General features: G+C 34.8%; 1 pseudogene; it reads right to left on the bottom strand.

Annotated features, from left to right (window-relative positions):
- Nucleotides 1–2918: 2918 nt before the first annotated feature.
- Nucleotides 2919–4919, bottom strand: LOC112524833 (annotated as a pseudogene).
- Between the last annotated feature and the right edge of the window lie 16365 nt (nucleotides 4920–21284).

The following is a 21284-nucleotide window of genomic DNA, read 5'->3' as shown; positions in this document are numbered from 1 at the left end:
TTTAAATCATTTTTTATTTTTCTTTAATTTGGAAAAATCATTGATATAATATATTTTATTTTTAATTAAAATAAAATTTCATCAATAAATTTTTTTAAATGTAAGTATTTTTGGTATATTTGTTTCATTTTATAGAAGTAAGTACTTTTTGGTTCAAAAAATGTTTAGGGACTTAATTGTTCAAAATGTGAAAGTTCATTGATTTTCTTTTTCAGACTTTTTTCACTGTTTACCACATTAACCAATTTTATAAGTCATAAAGATGTATCTAACATGTTTTAGAATGTCCAATGAGTTATTTAACAAGTTTTGGAATGTCCAAAGACTTATTTGTTCCAAAAAATTGTCCAAAGACTTAATCATTTCAAACACTAAAGTCCATTGATTTTTTTTTGACTTTTCCTTTTTTAATATGTGAATCATCTCCACACATGCACATTTTTCCAACTTACGTGTACAATGCATATGCATATGTAGTGGGCATAATGCGTATATGAATCATTTTCACTCATGCACATTTTTCCAACTTATGTATGCACATGCAAGGGCAGTATGCATATATGAACACTGTGCATATGAGAAAGCATGATATTTCATATTGTGCACATGTTAAAGCCTATGCACAAGGTACATATGAGAAAGCATGATATTTCATATGCATACTATCATCCTTCTTCTATGCAGATGAACACAAATAATGTTGAAGATGAACAAAAATAATGTAGTAATTAAGACGAATCTCCATAAAAAATCATTCAAAGACCTGCACATGAACAAGATTAAAGTTACAAATTAAGCAAAAAATTAGGAACTAATGGGATAATTATGGCAGTTAAAATATTATTTGAAATTAAAAAATATATTATTTAATATGATGCACTCTCCACAATTTGCCCTCCTCTCTTTTTCAAATTTGGTAACTAAAATTCATATATTTACAATTCCTAATCTAGACCATTGGATGAAAAATAATGGAAAGATATGATTGGTTTGTAAGGAGTGCAATATATATAAAGGTTCCATTTGAATTTGCCTACACACACACTAGATGTATATATTTAGTAATATGTATTGGTGGAGTCATATATTCCCACACCTTAATCGGACAAAACAGTTGCGAATGTCCCAGTTTGCACTTTACAAGGCAGCTCTCCAAGCAGGGAGCATTTTTCGGTTTCCCATTTTTTGATTCGACAAAGGAGGAGATGTTATAGGGATTATGAGAATGAAGATATCTTTATTGAACCTTATAATTGTTTCATATACTTCTAATGCCATAAGTTTCTCATCATAAATCATGAAGAGATTCGTAATGCAAGTTTTTTATCTTTCGTTTAAATGTTGTAAATCTGATATATATCAACAACGTACAAGTGAATATCAAGAATCAAAAGGTTTAAATGTTGTAAAGCTGATATATATCAATAAAGTACAAATGAATATGAGGAATCAAAAGGTTCTTTCCAGAACATGTAAAGAAAGAAAATCGTCTTGGAGAGCATGTAAGAAATGAATCAAGACTATATTGCAAATTCGCTTTGTTGGTTTTTTTCAAACGATAAGCAAAATGATCAAAATTGGTTAAGGGTCCGTAGATAAATAAAGGAAAAGGACTTTCTCTAGAGCATGTTCATGACAAGATCCCGAACTCCTACATTGAAGGTTGGCAGGAGCAAAGGGAGATCGGCAAACTCAGTCTTCTTTATTACCTTAGCAGTATTTTCCTATATACATTTTTCAACTAAAAACAAAATCAACTTTTAATTATCTTTATTCAATAATGGAAAATACTTGAAGTCGATATGTTTGAAAATTAAAGGGGAAAATCACAATTATGTTTGTTCAATTACCATTTTGGTAAAAGTTTTTTAATTTTCGAATTGACTTTTAAGTCGATGACAATCTGACACCCAATTTTTGTGTAAAAATGTAATACACGACAAATAATACATGCATGATGCATCTTCAATAGAGTTTTTTTGGGAAGTTTATTTAATTTTTGAGGTTTTTTTCAGGTGAAAAAATTCCGACAATAAAAATGTGCTTTTTGTTTGTAAATTTACAACCGTCGTTTTTCATTTATGGGTCCCACTTATTTGGAGAAAAAATAGAAAAAGCTCTAATGGACGGATTCGCCATATTAGATAGGGCTATAAATGAACTGAACAAACATGAACGGAGGATTGTTCATTTAAATTTAACCGTATAAACGAACGAACACGAAAGGTAAAAGAGAGAGTTTTTGTAATCATGTTCGTTTCTTAAGAAAAGGTGATTGTTCGTTAAGATGTTAAACGAATGTAAACGAACAAACCTATCTAAAAATAACATAATAATATGAAAAACCACGTAAATTTAGGAAGGATAAGAAAGGATAATGATTTACATAGTAATGTTATAATATTTAATATTTATATATATATATATATATATCTATATATATATATATATATATATATATATAAAAGAAACATAAATGAACGACCGTGAACGAATATAAACGAACATAAATAAACGAACAATCACTAACATAAATGAACGAATTAGATCGTTGTTCATGTTTGTTCATTTAACTAAACAAAAAAAATGGGTTCATGTTCATTTATTTATTAAATAAACGAACTTTTCACAGAACGTTGGGTTCGTTTACGGCCTACTGTTATGCACGCCCAAATTGAATGCATCACAGGAAAAGTTGCAGCAACAGCTTAAGGCAAGCATATACATTCAACTAGCAATCCAATGGAAGAAACCATGTCTATACATTGAAATTTCCAAACAACTAAAGCTGCTGGTTGTGGAAAGACTTCTTATACACACAAATACCTAAATAATGCCAACAGCAACAAGAATATGCCTATATACAAGAATTCACATATACAACTACACTTCTTCCAAGACACATATGATCACTCATCTTAATAACCTATAGCTTTGAACATATTCAGTGATGCCCAAATGGAATTATGAACATAATTCATCAAGCCGGGATCCATAATCAATGAAACAGATTTCATGAATGCATCTTCACTCGTACCTGGAAGCATCCTGTCTTCAGCGTCTCTAACTATCTGCTCGATTACCGACTCTTTCTTCGGTGTTTCCCTGCACAGAATGCTCCCAATCGTATATGGTTACATACCTCGTGTTGCCCCTTTCTTCAGAAGCATCGTGGAGATAACAAAAACACATGCGCATGCAACTGGGACTTCCCATCCATGGAACTTCAGAAGCTCAAGATCTCGCTCTGCATCAAGCGAATTTATGTACTCGATTGTGGCTCGCAAGTATATCTCCCGTGCTTGAGGCCAGTATAGCCAATCAAATGTGCAATCCTCAAACTAACAGATACCACAAAATCCCCCAAAACAAGAAGAAAATGATACAAGCTTAAATGCTCAAATTACATTTAGATACCGCTCAACTCTTTTGAGCTGAGGCATGGTTTTGCATACATCTTACTCCTTCCGGACCCCACCCCCAGGTAGGACATATTGGGTTCATTTGGTTTGGTTTAGTAAAAAGAAAAGAATTCTATGAGCAAGAGCTTACAGTTTCTAGTAAGCAGTAGCCATGATCAATTGGGATAAGAACAATTCTTCCTTCTTCACCATCTTTAGTAACTAATATGTTACCAGCACGCCGATCTGCATAACACCGATTCTCTCGCTGAGACAGAAATCTATCTGGATAGCCAGCCGAATGTCTAACACAGAGATCTTGTGGATCTCTTTGACTGGAAAGACACGTGGGGGCCTATTTCCTCAAAGCTACCGCAGTTCTTTATGAACATCTGCAGCAACCCAATCTTGATGTTCATGGGAGAGTAGTCAAAAGTCTCTAGAATAAGGGAATGCTTAGTGTAAGCATTTGACCATAACCGTTGGAGGAACTCCAGCAAAGCCAGATTTTGTATCTGGTTTCACTCTTGGATGATCAAGGATATATGCAGCAACTTCAGGAAAAGCATCTTCCCCTACACGTGTACCTTTCTTTAACCCATCACCATTGGTGGATATTGGAAGGCCAGTAGGGTTGTTTAAAGCCATGGGTTCCTCATCAATTGGCTTAAAGACATATATACGTTTTACCAGATGAACTTGCATAAAATAAGCTCCACCTGATCCCTATGTCGACCTAATTGGCTTACGACCCTTTTCTAACCCAGCAAATGTGGAATCAATTATCTGTTTAAGCACTGCCGGCAGTTGAGTCTTGGGATTAAGAATCATGGGTTCCAACAAGAAACCCTTTCTGGTCAGTGTCTTCTCTAAAACTATACCACTAGCTTGACTATCATCAGATTCAGACGCGGTTATAGTAACTTCAAAACAACCCTGCACTGGTTTAGCCTTTAGTTTAACCTATCTGTGGACCAAAAAGTGAATCACAACATCATCACTACTACAAAGATCATTTATGAGTCTTTGATGCTCAACTTCCTCACGATTCCAGATCAATTCTTGATCATTGAGATCAACAAAATATTTCTCCCTTTTAGCAATTTGCTGTTTCACATATCCTACATTCCTCTTTCTCTCAACCTGCAAATCAAACTCCTTCCCACATATAGGCCGAACAGTTATGGTTTGTAGATCCGACAACCAGAGTACCAAATGCAATATATTCCCATCGGTAACTCCATAGTCCCTAACACGATAATTCTTTCTCGCCAGTTCTTTACCATTGAAAACTAACTTTTGGTTCTTCACGAAAACCCCTTTAGAAATTTGGATCCTTAGCTTTACAGAAGCTATGGAATCAGACTCCAAAACTCGTATAGGAACCACAGAACCAGATACAGTTAAGAAGATGAAGATGGATTCTCTTGACCACAAACCACATTGATCCAAGACATGGCCATGGAAATTCAAATAATCTTCAAGAACCGGCCTAAGATCAACACTTGCAATCGACATTGTAAAACCAGATGCTTGTGATTTCTTGAACCTATACACATCAAACACCATAAAAGGTTTACCGCTAATCATAATCTTCTAATCTAAGTCAATTTATGCGCACTTCAAAAGTAATCTCAAACCACAGACAAACTAGTTGAACGGATATATTTGACAGATAATTTATCATCTACAAGAAATGAAATACACAAACAAGAAATCTAGAAAATGCAAGCATGACATCTGGAGAACTAGAAAGGTTGCAAGTATGGTGGCGGGAAATGAGGATAATCACAAAATATTTAGTAGAACGTGAAATCAAACTGGGAAGCGAGGAGGAACTTCGAGAATTTAGAAAATGGAAATCAGCATTCATTTAGCTAAGAAGAAGAAGAAGACGACATTTCAATGGGATTGAAATTTACAGGAGAGCTAATTTTGGTTTTGGTACCTAAAATCTATTTACTAAAACTTTGTTATTGTAGTTTTTGATTTTGCTTGGTTTTGGTCCCTCCCACTAATAATAATTAAGACAATCTAATTTTACTCGTTTTTATAGTTTATACAATTTCGTATTGTCGGTTCTTACTGTCGTATTAATGTTAATGCACTCAATCAATATCTATTGGAAGAGTAGGAATGAAGGTGATAATGAATACAAAAGTTGCGGGTCAATAAGATAGGGATCATTGATTATAATCATGAATTTTATAGGATAATATTAAAGATATATCAAAAACTAGTTCATGGATTAATGAAAATGTTAAGTTTATTTTTTTTGTAATATAGAGGAACTAAAAGTATAAATACCTTCAAGGTGTATATATAACTACCTGGTCTCTCTCTGGAGCAGGTCAACTCATTATTGTATTATCAGCTTATTATTGAGAATCACTCCCAAGACAAAAACCAGTATTTTGTATTCCATGATTTTAATTAATAGACAAATCGACTGATTTGCTATTTGTATTGTGTTAGTGGTATATCATTGTTTCTTGTAATCATCTAGGTAAACAACAATTGGTATTAGAGCAGAAGATCAACATTGGAAGAAGACTCAGCCTTATTTCTCACGTCTGTGAGTTCTAGTTCACTGTTTTATTGGATTTTATTCGGTTCTAGATTGTATTTCGAGAGTTAAATTTGTAAATCTTTGATTCTCGAGCCTATATATCCTTAATTGAAAGGTTCTGGACTGTAGTTCTGTAGATTTTGAAATCTGCCAAAAACCTCAAGAATTGCCAAGTTATCGCATTCTTATTATTCTTTGTGATCACATAGTGAGGGATATAACGGCATCCTCAGAGTGAGGGATAAGGATATGTGGTTCTTCAGCTTCATCTTCAGATCGCAGGATCAAGGCTTGAGGTAAAGAGCCTTGGACTTCTTCTGCTTCAGACCTTTCAACTTTAGCTTTAGGTTCAATAATAGCAACATGAGGTAGGTCTTTCTTCCCCTCTTGTCATCAGCAAGACTAAAGGTGAGATCATCAAGAACGTTAGCAAGATCGTTCGTGCGCTGCTCGAGGTTGGACAGAGCCGTAGAGTAGAGGAGTTTAAGTTGAAGCACCCAGTCCATAGATTGGCAATCAACAACTATGAAGGAAGGTTCAGGAACTGGTGCTGAGTGTTGAAGAAGGGTCAGTATCTGCTCTATCAGCTCAGCATGCCTGGCAAGCTGGATTTGCACTTGATCGGCCTTGATATTTAAAGCAATGATGGTCTCAGTGTTGGTGCGTACATCAACTTGCATCGCACACAACAATTCCTTCACCTTACTAACCTTAGCTTTGACAGCAAAGAGGCCTGAGGTGAGGTATTCCTTGATAGGCATGTCTTGGTGGACCTTTTCCATTTTGTCCACGACAGTTGCTACCGTTGGGAGTAGGAGTTTGACATCTTAAGCCATATCATAGTCAGTCTCCATGTCTGAAGGTTATGCTATAAAAGGACCCGAAATAGAAGAAAATTGAGCATAAGATAGCTCTTGGTTAGAAGAAATAAAAGGGTAAGAAGATGGTAGAATACCTGAAGGGTCTTCAGCATCATCTGAAGGATTGACGTTGGTTCTCTCAAGGTTTCCTTCTAGAGGATAGGCTGCCTGTGACTGAGGCACCTCGAGAGGAGCCACTTAGGTCTTGTGGTGATTGCTTCATCACCAATGAGGATAATCATTGATGAATCACCAGTATGTGTTGATCCCAAATAAGGAGTAGAGAAGAGAATGGCAGAGAAAGGTGAGAGTGGGAGTTCAATAGTGGCAATGATGATATTACCACCTACAATGATTTGAGTCACTGAGGCAGTTGGGAGAGGAGCCATGTGTACGACAGTGTCTGAGGAGATCACTGAAGAGCTAGGTGGGGGTAGAAAAGGGCCTTAGGAATAAGACTTATTTCAATGACTGAACATGTTGGGAGGTAACAGTTAGCGACTTGGTTATCCCCTTTTAGGATTTTTTGGCCCTCAATGAAGGACCAAAAGTGGCTTGAGAGGATATCCTCTTATAGGATATGGTGGTGGTGGTAGGGATAGACTAAGGGGGCTTTCTTGCAATAGAAGAATTTCCTTGAGGAAGTTAGCAACATCCTCGAAGTGGGGTTTGTTGATGGGGATGTCCACAAGCGCAACATGGTTATTTGGCTTGAAGGACACTTCATCGATGGAGAAGTTCACATTCCTTGCTGCCATTTCTGTTTACAAATAAGAGAAAACAGAAGATAGTACAAGGTTGTTAGAATGTTAAAATTTTAAGTTTTGAATGAGAAAACTTCTTTTGAAAAATCCATAATAAGATTTAGTGTTTTCCAAGATGAATAAGTGTTTTGAAACTTAGATTATAATCAAGTAATAGAATGATTCAATAATTTGTTTGTTAGTTATTTAAGAGAATGAGTTCTTAAAATTTTCAACAAAAGTTTCATAGAAGGAGAAGAACAATTCAACATATAAAAGGAAAGATATCAACCTTAAGTTTTTAAAGAAGTAGAAAAAGGTTAAGGTTATTTGAATGTTCTTGAATCTTGCTTTGAGAAAGTCTTAAGAGCAATGGTTCGATGAAAATTTTTGAAGGCGTAAAGAGAAATGGAGAAGATATATCGCATATTTATAGGTAGGAGGAGAGAGAAATAATGAAAAAGATGAGAGAGAAAAATACGACTTTTGAAAATATATACAATGATGAAGGGTTTACACGTCCTCATCCAGGATTGGATGGAATTCCAAAGGGTCGCGTGTATCAGAGGAACACACATTTCAAAAACCATATTTAAAAAACGGATAATGACGTCATATTTATTATCTTTTTTCTTTTAAACAAATCACAAGATAAGGAAAGAAGGTAGTGAAAAAGTTTAAGTCTTTTATAACAAAGAGGATCATTGAATATAGAATATTCAGCGTCAATTTTTAAGAAAATGTCTTTAGAAAAGATGCAAAAGATTCAGTGATAGAGACAATCACTGAAGAATTTTACTTTTAAATTTTTTTGATCACTGAGTAAGAAAAGAGTAGGTGATGGTTTTGTTTTAAGAAAATACAAGTAAATATACCTTAAAGATATACTTACTTAAAAGGTTCAGTGATAGAAAAGAACACTGAAATATTTCTTTTAGAACATTTTGATCACTAAATATGGAAAGATTCAATGTTAGTTTTAATTTTTGAAAAGAAGATAAGTGTACATACCTTAGAAAGAGAAGATACATTTACTCAAGAGTTCAGTGATAGAGTGACAATACTGAATCATTTCACTTACTGAGTATTGCTTAGAGCTGGAGGAGTTAATCCTCAGCGTTCAACATTCCAAGTTTGCTGATCAAGATGTTAAATCTTGTCTCATCAAGAGGCTTTATGAAAAGGTTAGCGAGTTGGTATGAAGTAAAGTTCAAATATTACCATTCATAACATGATCTTGGATAAAATGATATATGATCTCAATATGTTTGGTCTTAGAGTGAAGAACAAGATTGTGTGCAATAGCAATAACATTAGTGCTATCACAATAATTAGGGATCTTTGAGAGCTGTAGATCATAGTCACTGAGCTGGTTTTTCATCCAAATGATTTGTCCAAAACAGTTTCCAGCAGCAACATATTCAGCTTCATCAGTTGATGTGGACACTAAGTTTTTTTTTACTCGTCCAACTCACCAACTTTCCACCTAGAAGCTGACAACCTCTAGTGGTGCTTTTCCTATCAAATTTTCAACCTGCAAAATCACTATCCGAATAACCAATAAGGTCAAAAAATCTGAACACTTGGGATACCAAAGACCCAAGTTAGGAGTTCCTTTTAGATATCTGAAGATGCGTTTTACAGCAATCAGATAGGATTCCTTAGGTTCAGATTGATATCATGCACACAAACAAGTAGAGTACATAATATCTGGACGACTTGTTGTAAGATACAGCAGGGATTCAATCATTCCTCTATGAACAGTAACGTTTACAGGTTTTCCATTTGGATCTTTGTTTAGTGAGAGAGAATGAGTCATTGGAGTATTCATAGATGAGCTATTGGATAAATCAAACTTCTTCAGCATATCTCTGACATACTTACTTTGACTGATAAAGATACATTTATCTGATTGTTTGATCTGAAGACCTAGAAAGTAAGGCAGTTCTCCCATCATACTCATCTGATATTATTTCTTCATGCGTTCAGTGAACCAAAAACACAAAGAGGGATTAATGGAACCAAATATTACGTCATCAACATAAATTTGGACTTGAATGATATGATCCATGACTTTCCTAAGAAATAGGGTGAAATTCACAGAAGATTAATCAGATAGAAATCAATCTCAAAGATTAAGAACAGTAAATGCAAAGTATGAACACCAAGAGAGAATTAGCCAAAATGTTTCCGTATTAAGCTTTAAAGTGATTACAATGAGATTAGCTTCTAATTACTAGAAATACAAAAGCTATTTATACCAACAAGTTACAAATACAAAAATCACAAAGGAGAAACTTTGCTTGAATACAACATTAAAGTACATTTACTTGAACCCAACATTCCCCCCTTTGGATTTAAGCACGAGATATTGTAAATTTTGATATTCTGAAGCCCAAATTCGTCTTACACCTTCTTATAGCATTCTGATACTAAATTTTCTCGTCAAGCATCTCTAGAGCACTGATCGGTAAGAACCTTTCTCTTAGACTCAATCTGTTATGACCTAAAGCTTTATCATCTAGAGATTTTCCGCCTTCAAGTTCTTTCCTCACAATCTTAATTGTTCCATCATAGTACTTGTTTAGTTCGTTGAACCTTAAAAACCTCTTAGCTTTCTTGGAGTTCTCAAAGATCACCCCGAACTCCGGAGCTTTAAGAAGCATATACATAGGATGGCCATCGATGCCTTGTAACTCTTGATCATGCTTCTTCAAGTTGACATTCTTTTGGTTACTTTCATATCTCATTTGCACATCAATCACTGAAGAGCTTGCTATGACATCTAAGATACCTTTGATAGCTTCAATACCTCTGACGACTCCTTTCAATCTGATAGTCTAGATTCTGATCTCCTGATACATGTGCTCCAAGTCTTCTAAGTAGAGGTTAGGAAAGTCAACTACATTAAAGTTCCAAACTTGACCATCGTGTCTTGTCACATAGAAAACTGGGTACCAGACACTAACAAGTTTCCTGGCTTCAATATTCTTGATCAAGATGATCCGGTGTTTGGTTCATACAAAAGCTAATGGGTTGTCGTTTTGCTTTGAGGAAATACTTGTACCCCTTGCGATACTCATGTGTTTACTTGTGAATAACCAAGATTTTGTCATAACTTAAGGCTTTCCAATGAGAACTAAAATATCAGGATATAAGTCTTCAATATAGGGTTCTCTGACTCTTGTTCGGTCTAACCCTAGAGTATTTCCTAATAGTAAAGGGTATATACTTCCTTGAAGATTTAGCAGTTGCAGCTTGTGGAACAGAAGATGTATCAAGAACACTTGGTGGTTCAGCAAGAATTGGTTCAAGTACTTCTTTAGGATCAGATTGAAATGGAAAGATAGGATCATCTTCATCTATATCTTCTTGAAAGTCAAAGAAAAGATCATCAGACTCATCATCATCTTCAGCTTCAGCTTTAGCTCCATAATCCTGAACCCCATCGATTTCTTTTGAAAATACCTCATTGAATCCCACATTTGCTAACAGACCCAACAACATCATTGTTTCTATAGTGGAGACTGTCGACTTTTCAACCATTGGCTCGATCTCTGGGTCTGTAGCTATTATCATCTCCAGGCCAGTAGTCCTTTCACTATTGCCAGCTTGAATAGGACTTCCATCATTAAGCTCCTCGGAATTCTCACCTTCATACAAAAACACTTCTTTATCCCTTGAGGACTCAACCACTTTCTGTTTCTTCTTCTCCGCCTCATGGTGATCAGGATCATCCTGATCATCATGTATTCTTTTAAGAGAGGTGGCTTGAGTTCGGCAAGTAATCTCTAGAATTGACGCTCTTTCAGACAATGTATCAATGGATATTTGCAGGTTAGCTATTGACTGGGTAGAAGAAGAAATTATAGAGTCATGCTTTGAGAGACTTGAAACTACGACACTCTGAAAATTTATGAACTCTGTGGCTCGAACGGCTTGGGAATCTTCTATTGATTGTCTGAGCATACCAACCAAATATGCATTTGCTGAGTCCATATTTTTTCTAGTGAGCATCTTGGCATACAACGTGGACTTAAGGTAATCCACCGATAAATTTGATTCTGTTGGAAGTTGAGGTGCAGGCAGTGGTGACGGAGAAGGAGTTTCTTCTATTGTTGGTTGCTTTCTCTTCAGAAGTTGTTTTAAACAATTGATTTCGTCCATTAAGGTATCATGAACAGCCGTTCAAAAATTCCCTTGACACGAAGTTAGGTAAAGTAACACCTTGATCACTTAGATAGCCAGTTGTAACAACAGTCGAGTAAACTGTTGTGCCTATGTTCAGTGTTGGAAAATCGTCAGTACTGGTAGGACTTCTGACCTGTCCTCGTAGAATGTCAAATGACTCTACTCTAGATGTTTAGGCATGTTCACTAAGAACAGCAGATGGAGCAACGAATGCTTCTGACTCCAGTGTATCTAAAGTGTTTATTGGCTCTAGACTCTGAGTGTACACAAAGGAAGTCGTAGATTGGGGTAAATGTCTAATGTTTTCAATATCTTGTTCCTCCAAGTGAGGAACAGATAGAAGTTGTGTTTCATCCCCCATTAATATGTGAAACTATCATTTGTTGAGAAGTGACAGAGTGGCTGGGAGAGGTATGCAATTGCATAGTTGGGCAAGCTATGTCTTCTTCAATGCCGACATTCAACGAATGAATGTCAACAGTAGATGTGGTCCCTGACTACATGTATAGGTTTGGATTGCAACAGATATTTCTTTTGTTGTTCCACATGCATTCTCACCATGTTCTTCTTCTTCCCTTTCACTCAACCTCTCAGTATTTTCAACTACATCTCCCTCATCCGACCTTATAGCATCCAATAGACGATCTAATTCGGAAAAATCAAAAAAATCTTCTCCAAACTCAAAATCCATTAAAGGAAAATCTTGAAGACTTGGAAATTCAGCACCATCTAGATTTTGATCATCGTCATTGTCATCATATCATAATTACCTTGATCATCATTATCTGGATGAATAGCCACATCGGATTCAGTAGCTTCTGAGCTTGATGAAGCAGAGGAAGTACTGTCACTTGAAGTTTGTGACTGATCAGAGTCTCCCCGCTCCATTCCCCTCTCAGATTCATTTTCCCTCAACACACTGCCCTGTTCAGGTACCCCTTGTACCTGAACTCTCTCAACTAAGTCTAAACCCTCATCGCACTCAGCTGAGGCATGTGGTGATCCCGGAGTAAGTTCAGCCGGTTCTGGCTAAACTATAGGATCTATCACTCGCCTATATTCTAATACACACTGAGCACTCTGATCAGCATAAGCTATGAGTTCATCTGGTATGTTCAGTATTAAGTCAAAATCTTCAACCTTGATGTGTGGCCATAAGAACTGCATTTCATAATCTGGACCAAATTCACTGTCCAGACTTGAAGGTATGGCCTTATTGGATCTCATCATTTCCCTTATTATGAGTTGAAGAAATTGTTGAAACGAAATGAACTTTCTGGCTTTTGAGGGAAATTTCTTAGCGTGAACTAATTCTGCTAACTCATTCCAGATCAGCATTGTGTAGTCATAGTGTTGGTTGAACACTATATCACGGAAAAACTTGAGGAAGGAACTGCTGCATGTGTTAATACCAACAGTTTTTCGATGTGAGACACCTGTTTAGTATGGAGAATAACAGATGCCACACTGATGGAATAAATTTTCTTCTGAATTGCGACGAGTTATTCAGGACACCAGAATAGCCAAGTCGTTTGATATCATGGCAGAGTTCCTCATCAGAGATAAAATCTTCAAATTTGGGTGAACCGACGGCAAAATTAGGTTTTGGAGGGTTCAAAATCTTTCACAACCTTTGAGAGTCAAACGACTCATGAAGTTATCCACATGCCCTTGGAAGTAGTAGTGGTTTCCTTCTTTTTTGTAAGATATTGTTTGCCATAATTGTTGAAGGTAAACCAAAGGAACATCGACTGTTGTAGACAGTGCATAAGCAATAGGATGTCCTTCTAAAATTGCAGGGATTATGGGATATTCAGAAGGCATGTCGAAATTGAAAAAGTGATTATTTGGCTTAAGGTTAAGGTATAGGGATTTAGGAAAAATGGCTTCATCTGAGTCTATTTGAGTGGCTGACTGGGAATATATGGTTGATTCAGATCTTATGGAAGGTATGGGGTTGTCGTCATCAGATCCTTGAGATGAAGGATGGTTTTTCGCAATCGACATATTCAATTACCTATAAAAGGTAAACATATTAGACTCATAATAAAACCAAATTCCAAAATGATATAACATTTGACACGTAGACCAAAACAATCACTTGTGCCAGAACTTTTATAATTTTCTCTCAAAGCTCAGAAATATCATTTTTGGCTTTTTCCGCTAAAAAATAAAATGAAATCAACTCTAAAAAAAATTCTAAACAAAATTTACACTTAAAAAAGAATATCAAAAAATCTAACACATATAAAAAAAAGTTAACACAAAAAAAAAACATAACAAAATATCTAAAAAAATATTAAACACTAAATTTTTTTTGATATAAAATCTAAAAAAAAAATCAAACTAATAAAAATTTACTACTAAAAAAAACTTAGAATTAACAAAAATCAAAATAAATGAACTAAAACAAAACAAACAATTAAAAAAATTAAAAACACTTAAAAGAAAACCACAAACAGAAAAAAAAATCTCACCGGACACAGAATTGAACTTCTCCGGTTACAAAGTTCAATTTTTTTTAATCCATAACTGTTAAAAAAATCCAAGAACTCTAAAAAAAATTAACACTCAAAAAGAAAAGAAACTCACATGTTATTAACCATTTGTTATTGTTATCGGTTACATAGATTCATAATTCTTGTTAGTTACCATAGTTAGGGTTTTAACCATCTTTTATAAATCAGGTTCATTAACATATTATATAATATTTATAATAAATTAGAATTAAGATCAAGAACATGTTCATATTAACAAACCTTAAGATTTATATGGGAAAGATAAGAATTATGTCCAAAGATTCAAGTTCAAGTTGTTCAATAATCCAGATGATTAAGAACAATCCAAGAATAGTCAATGATAAGGTCCAAGAACAGTCGATGAATCAAATGGATGCAAGATGAAGAAGACTATTGAAAGATCCAAAGCAATTGTCCAATGAATGTTCTTGAATAAACTTGAGCGATGAAGGTAATCTTGAAGGTAAAAACTTGTTTGTAAAAAAATGAATGTGAATATCGGACACTCACTTTTATAGGGTAGAAGATAACGAATCAACACTTCAATTTGATTGGGTGAAATAAAGTCACACGGATTGAGACCTTTTGCAATTCCTCACCGGATGAAGCTCTGTCCGGTGATAAGACTTCATCGGACAAGACTTGTATGATAAGGAATGGTTACCAATCAAGGCTTTGAGCGATGAGAGAGTATATCGGAGAAGCCTTATACGATAAACAAACTCATCGATCAAGCTTTAAAAAATAAACAAGCTTATCGATGAACAAATAAAGGTAAGGAATGAATAACACTTACCTGGTGACAATACAAACACTCAAAAAACTTGAAAAATATCACTTATAAGAGATGTCCGGATACACTATTCATCAATCACAACCATGGATAAATGGCCTTCATCGGACATGCCTTATTCGGATAAGGTCTTCATCGGACATAGTTATGTCCGGATTAACCCTTCACCGGACAACACTTTGTGTGGATAAGGTCCTTATCGGACAAATCTTAGTTCTTAAGATCCTCATCTATCAAAGCTTTATCGCCAAAAATACATGCAAAAATTATATTAGTTAAAATCCAATCATAAAATGATATATCAAATACAAATATTTTGCTCCCCCTAGAATAATGATCATGATAAACAAAAATTTCAACACTCCCCCTCAAATTTAGAATCCACATTCAAAATATTTGATCATATAAAAAAATGAAATACTGACATAAATTTGAAATACAGATATTTGAAACATTGAATTTGACATAAACTGAATTCAAAATAAATGAAAATCAAAAGTTTATGAGTTAAGGATTTTGACTAATAAATATAAGATTTTCACGTTATTGAATAAATTTTAGGAAAATTCATATTTTCAAGTTCAACATACCTAACTTAGATTTTAAAAAGTTAAAGCGTTTTTCATCTAAAACTTTTGTAAATAAGTCAGCTAGTTGATATTATGTGTTTACAGAATATAGTTCAGTAGTTCATTTTTCAACGTGATATTTAATAAAATGATACCGGATATCTATATGTTTTATTTTGGTGTGTTGAACAGGATGTTGGGTTCAAGTATGTGCGTTATTGTTGTATTCAAGTTCTCCGTATTTTACATGTTTTGTAATAGAATAGCTTTATTCCTTCCTAGTATAAATAGTAGTTTCCTTTGTAATTGTAATTAGCAAGTCATTAGCATTCTGTAATCTGAATTTGTATTGTAATTTATCTCTCAATCAATCAAGAGATATTTGGTGATCTACTCTCTCTTCATCTTATTCTTGAAGATAATAATCATGTTTGTATGAGAATTTGGGAATTTCACAGGATTACAAGAAATAACAATTGCACTTTTCGAATCACAATAAATTGGAATTTTATCATTAGAAAAACCATAATCTCTTAGTTATGTGCACATTTAGATAACTTGAGAACAACAGTTAGCAGCAGCTACGTATTCTGCTTCAGTAGTAGAAGTGGACACACAATTTTGTTTCTCTGACGCCCAACGTACCAGTTTATCTCCTAAAAATTGAACATGACCCGAAGTGTTTTTTCTGTCCAACATACAACCTGCATAATCTACATCTTAGTAGGCAGTCAATTCAAAACCAGTACCCTTAAGATACTAAATTCGTAGATTAGCAGTCAATTTGAGATAACGGAAAATACGTTTAACCGCACTAAGATGGGACTCTTTTGGATTTGCCTGATATCTGGCACAGAGATGTGTTAAGAACATAATATCAGGTCTACAAGAAGTTAAATACATCAAAGAACCAATCATGCCTCAGTAGGTTTTCTGATCTACAACTTTACCTGAAGGATTTGCATGCAGTTTTGAACCATAAGCCATAGGTGTTTTGATAAATGAACAGTTTTCCATATTAAATTTCTTCAGGATATCAAAAATATATTTAGTTTGACAGATAAAAATACTTGAAGAGAGTTGTTTAACTTGCTAACCTAAAAAGAAGTTTATCTCACCAATCATGCTCATTTTAAATCTTGAAACCATCAAGGCAGAAAAATTATTACAATATTTAGGATTTGTAGATCCAAATATTATATCGTCGACATAAATCTGTATCAAGATAATGTCAGAATTTTCCTTTTTAACAAAGAGAGTTGTGTCAATATTACCTTTCGAAAATCCTGACTTCATAAGAAATTCAGATATAATATCATACCAGGCTCTCGGGCTTGTTTTAAACCATACAAGGCCCCGTCAAGGATGTAAACATGGTAAGGCTTAAACTCATCAACAAATCCTTCCAGCTAAGAAACATACACTTCTTCTTTGAGAAGACCATGAAGAATGTCGTTTTAACGTCCATTTGATATACGATAAAATTCTTATCTGTCATATACGCCAGAAACATTCGTATGGCTTCTATTCTAGCCACCGGAGAAAATGTCTCATCATAGTCTACGCCCTATTGTTGATCGTATCCTTTTGTTACCAACCAAGCCTTGTTTCTGACAACAACACCAACTTCATCTTTCTTATTATTAAAGACCCACGTTGTGCCGATAATCGTCTTCTTTTTAGGATGTGGAACTAATCTCCATACTTTTAAGGTTTCAAATTGATTGAGTTCCTCTTGTATTGCGATTATCCAATCCGGATCCATTAAGGCTTCAGATACCTTAGTCGGTTCAATATTACTCAAGAATGTAGAATACAAACACTCATTTGCAGTAGCATACCTTGTACGTACAGATGAATTTCCAATAATTTGACTTATCGGATGATTCTTGGTCCACTTACTACTATGAGGTAGAGGAATGTATGAAGATTTATCAGAGTTTTGATCCATGTAGGTATTAGGAGAATTACCCTAAACAGATTGATGTGAAGGTTGAATATTTGAAGTTGAAATAGGCTGATTATCTGATGAGGCTGTAAGTTTTCATCTTTTACAACTGAAAGCTCTGGCAGATTCTTAATCAGACCCACTTCACAAGAAAAAGGACAACGTTGTTCTTCCATGATTATCTCTTCATCAACTTCTTCAGAAACAGTAATTGGAATATCAACAGATGGACCAGATATTTGTTGTTCAGATTGAACTTGATTATTTTCCCTGGATAAAATATTTGAATTATTAGATTGAGTTCCAAAATAATCATCATAGAAATTTTTAAACAATAAATCCAAATTAGATATATTTTGAGTAGAAGAAGGTTCATTTGGATTTGCATTCCACGAAGGTTTATTCGTCAGCACGGGTTCTGAACTGTTTTGTCCTGAAGCCAATTCAACTACTTCATCAAATGACACGTTCACGCTCACATTTACACTTTTTATCCTTTTATTGTAGACCTTGTATGCAACAGAGTTCTTTGAGTAGCCAATAAAGACAACTTCATCCGCCTTAACAGAATACTTACCTCTGTCCTCTTTGTCATTCAAAACGAAGCACCTGCAACCAAAAACTTGAAAGAAATTTGATATTAGGAATTCGTTTATTAATGAGTTTATATGGTGTTTTACCAAATCTTTTATGTATGATTGAACGGTTTTGAGTAAAACATGTCGTATCAACTGCTTCAACCCATAGAAATAAAGGAAGCTTCGTGAAAGCAAGAAGTGTACATGCAACTTCCACTAGAGTTCTGTTCTTTCGCTCAACAACACCGTTTTGCTGCGGTGTTCGGGCAACCGAGAATGTGTGCAAGATACCAGTAGAATCTAAGAAGGTGCCCAAAGTCTTCTTCTTAAACTCAGTTCCATTATCTGTTCTTATCTTCTGAACAGACAATTGCAGATTAACTTGAACGCTCTTCAAGAAAGAAATAATGATCTCTATAGCTTCATTGTCATTGTTATCTTTGACCACAAGATCTTCACTCTTGGTTGAGTATCATTTTTCTTTGATCCCTGATCGGTTACCGAAAAATCCTATGACGCACGATACTAACGACTTACATTTACTACATCAACCATTACACATAGTTTTTATTGTAGGAATCAAACCACACGCAATTATTTGCTTACAAGTTCATAAAGTCAAGGCTAAGATTTAAGACAATTCATTACCAACATTCTCGTCATTCAATGGCAGTTATAATTGACCGTTGACAACCGTTGGCACAGTCCCAAGAATCACCTATAAAAGGCTAGAAGATCACAAGAATCGCCCCGGATCATCAGAAGTTCTAATCGTTATTCTTTGTTATTTTCCACGACTGACACACAAATATTACTTGCATCCTTGTAGTTGTGCAAAAGGATAACGTCCTTGATTGACATCCATAGTGCACTTCAACGATTTTTTCCATCGTTTAAGGGTTTTTCTGCGTCATTAATTCTCTCATGTTGATTAATCTTAATTTTTTTTGCTCTTCAATGTTAATTTCAAAGTTGATCGATCTTTAATAGTTAAAATGTTCCATATTGAAACCTTAAGTTGTTTTTGGCACAACTTTCGACATAAACAATTTTGTGGCCGAAATTATACTTTATGTGATTTTTGGCATAAACAATTAGCTAGATAGTGACCATACCGGAATCTATAAGCTGACAAATACCTTAAATGGGTGGCCTTTAATTTACATTTGTGAAAGGTTTGAATTTTAGAAAACATTCTTATTTGTTTTTAAAACGTTTGATTTTATCAAAATTAATAATCATTGTTTTAAAGGCTTATACAAAAATCATTTGGTTTTGATAATCATATCAATTTAAAATGTTATATTTTATTACCGATTTTAATTCATTTTGCATTTTTAAAAACGTTTGCAATTATAACATTAACCGGAAGCATTAAAAATATAAAACAAGCCAAAATAAACAATCACAACAATAATATATGGGTTTTCCCCTAAATGTGGTGTTATGAGTCAACACAACAACCATGGTCAAGCTAAGGACGTCTTCAAGCTCCCTTTGGTCTTGCCATCTTGGTGAACTTCTGTAATTTCGTCTTGACTTTCTGGAACACAGTATTCGGTTAATTACGAATTTAAATTAGAAATACGAATATGTCCTATTCTATTTTACGATTTGTTCCTATCTAGAAAACTTAAAAATCAAAATTACAACTAAATGTAATTATACATTTTTATTTTTCAAATAAATAAAATAACCAAACCACGGGTCTTTTCGGGGGAAACATAAATTAAGTAACAACTAATTTTTTGTAAAATATAGAATACGCTAGAATTAATTTTAAAATCTGACAAGACACAAAAGGTACACAGTGCAACAGTCTACGACCCAATTAGCTTTCAACCCAGATAGCCTATGATTCAGATGGCTACAGCCCAAGAATATATCACATACATTTAGGGTTTAGAGACCAGTGATGACATCCCCATCCATGGTCGTGAGAGATTGGACACCAAGCACAATGACGACCATAAACCAACACTAGCCTCAGCCGTGGATAGTAGGACGGACGCCACCCTATAAAAGGGCGATGGAATTACTGAAACTACCACTTGTCTTGATTCGTGGGAGGTGGTCCAACAAAACACCCACTGTCACATGATGGTGTACAGGTCGCAAGCAGAACAACAATAGTCAGAGACAGCCAAGGCTAAACCGGGACAACCAATAACTACCATGACCATTGGACGACGACAAGCCATGGTATAAAACCTCCCATCGAGATGGGATGTCGACCGTGGTCCAAAAACCCAGTGGCAGCGATGAACCAGTGGAGAACACATAACGACATCGATAGTGTGCATCGATCTGGACAGTGCACGTGCGGTGGCATAGAACCGTATGCGATGGTACGACAAGATGGAGGCATCATGGCCACCATGCTTGAACGACAACGACGGCAGCCCCTCGTGGTGTGATGAACAAACTCGTATACCATTTTTAAGAAATCTTTCATTTTAATTACCTTTTGGTTAAACTGTTTTAATTGCTCAAAGTGGCTCTGATACCACTGTAGGTTTTAAATAGATTTGTAACATTGAAAAACGCAGCAAAAATATAGGTTACAACTAGAAAAAATTTCTACAAAGATTAAAACCGAGGCTGGATCCAATGACTTATTTAAAAACAATTAATAGCACACTATTGGGTGTTTAGAATTGTACCTTTTATAAATCTGGTGTAGATTTGATGCAACACTTAGAAGCCAATATGAAATTCCTCTATCAGTAATCCGCACATGAACACGCCTAGATCTCGCACACGGTGCTAGCCCAAGAACCCTAGATTTATTTGTGTATTATAGAAAAGTAAAGGTTTCCTTTATGTATCTTTTCTGATACGCTAAATTCTAATTGATTCAATCAGTAGGAATTATCCGTAACTCAAATAAGTTAAATAAGGTTGTATATGAAGTGTCTTTAAGTTGTATATGGCTGTATCTTTTCTCTATCAGTAATCCTATCACCTTATGTATATGGAGTGTCTTTAAGTTGGCCCGTAACTCAAATAAGGTTTAGTGATTTATTTGAAATAATCATATAATTATCTTAAAATGTTAATATAATTATACATATATACAAATAAATACCTTGTAATTATCATAATTACATTTA

The sequence above is a fragment of the Cynara cardunculus genome, assembly GCF_001531365.2.
Source record: "Cynara cardunculus var. scolymus isolate 2C chromosome LG 13, CcrdV1, whole genome shotgun sequence".
NCBI lineage: Eukaryota > Viridiplantae > Streptophyta > Magnoliopsida > Asterales > Asteraceae > Cynara > Cynara cardunculus.
The sequence above is the reverse complement of the archived record's forward strand: the minus strand, read 5'-3'. Positions and strand labels throughout refer to the sequence as shown.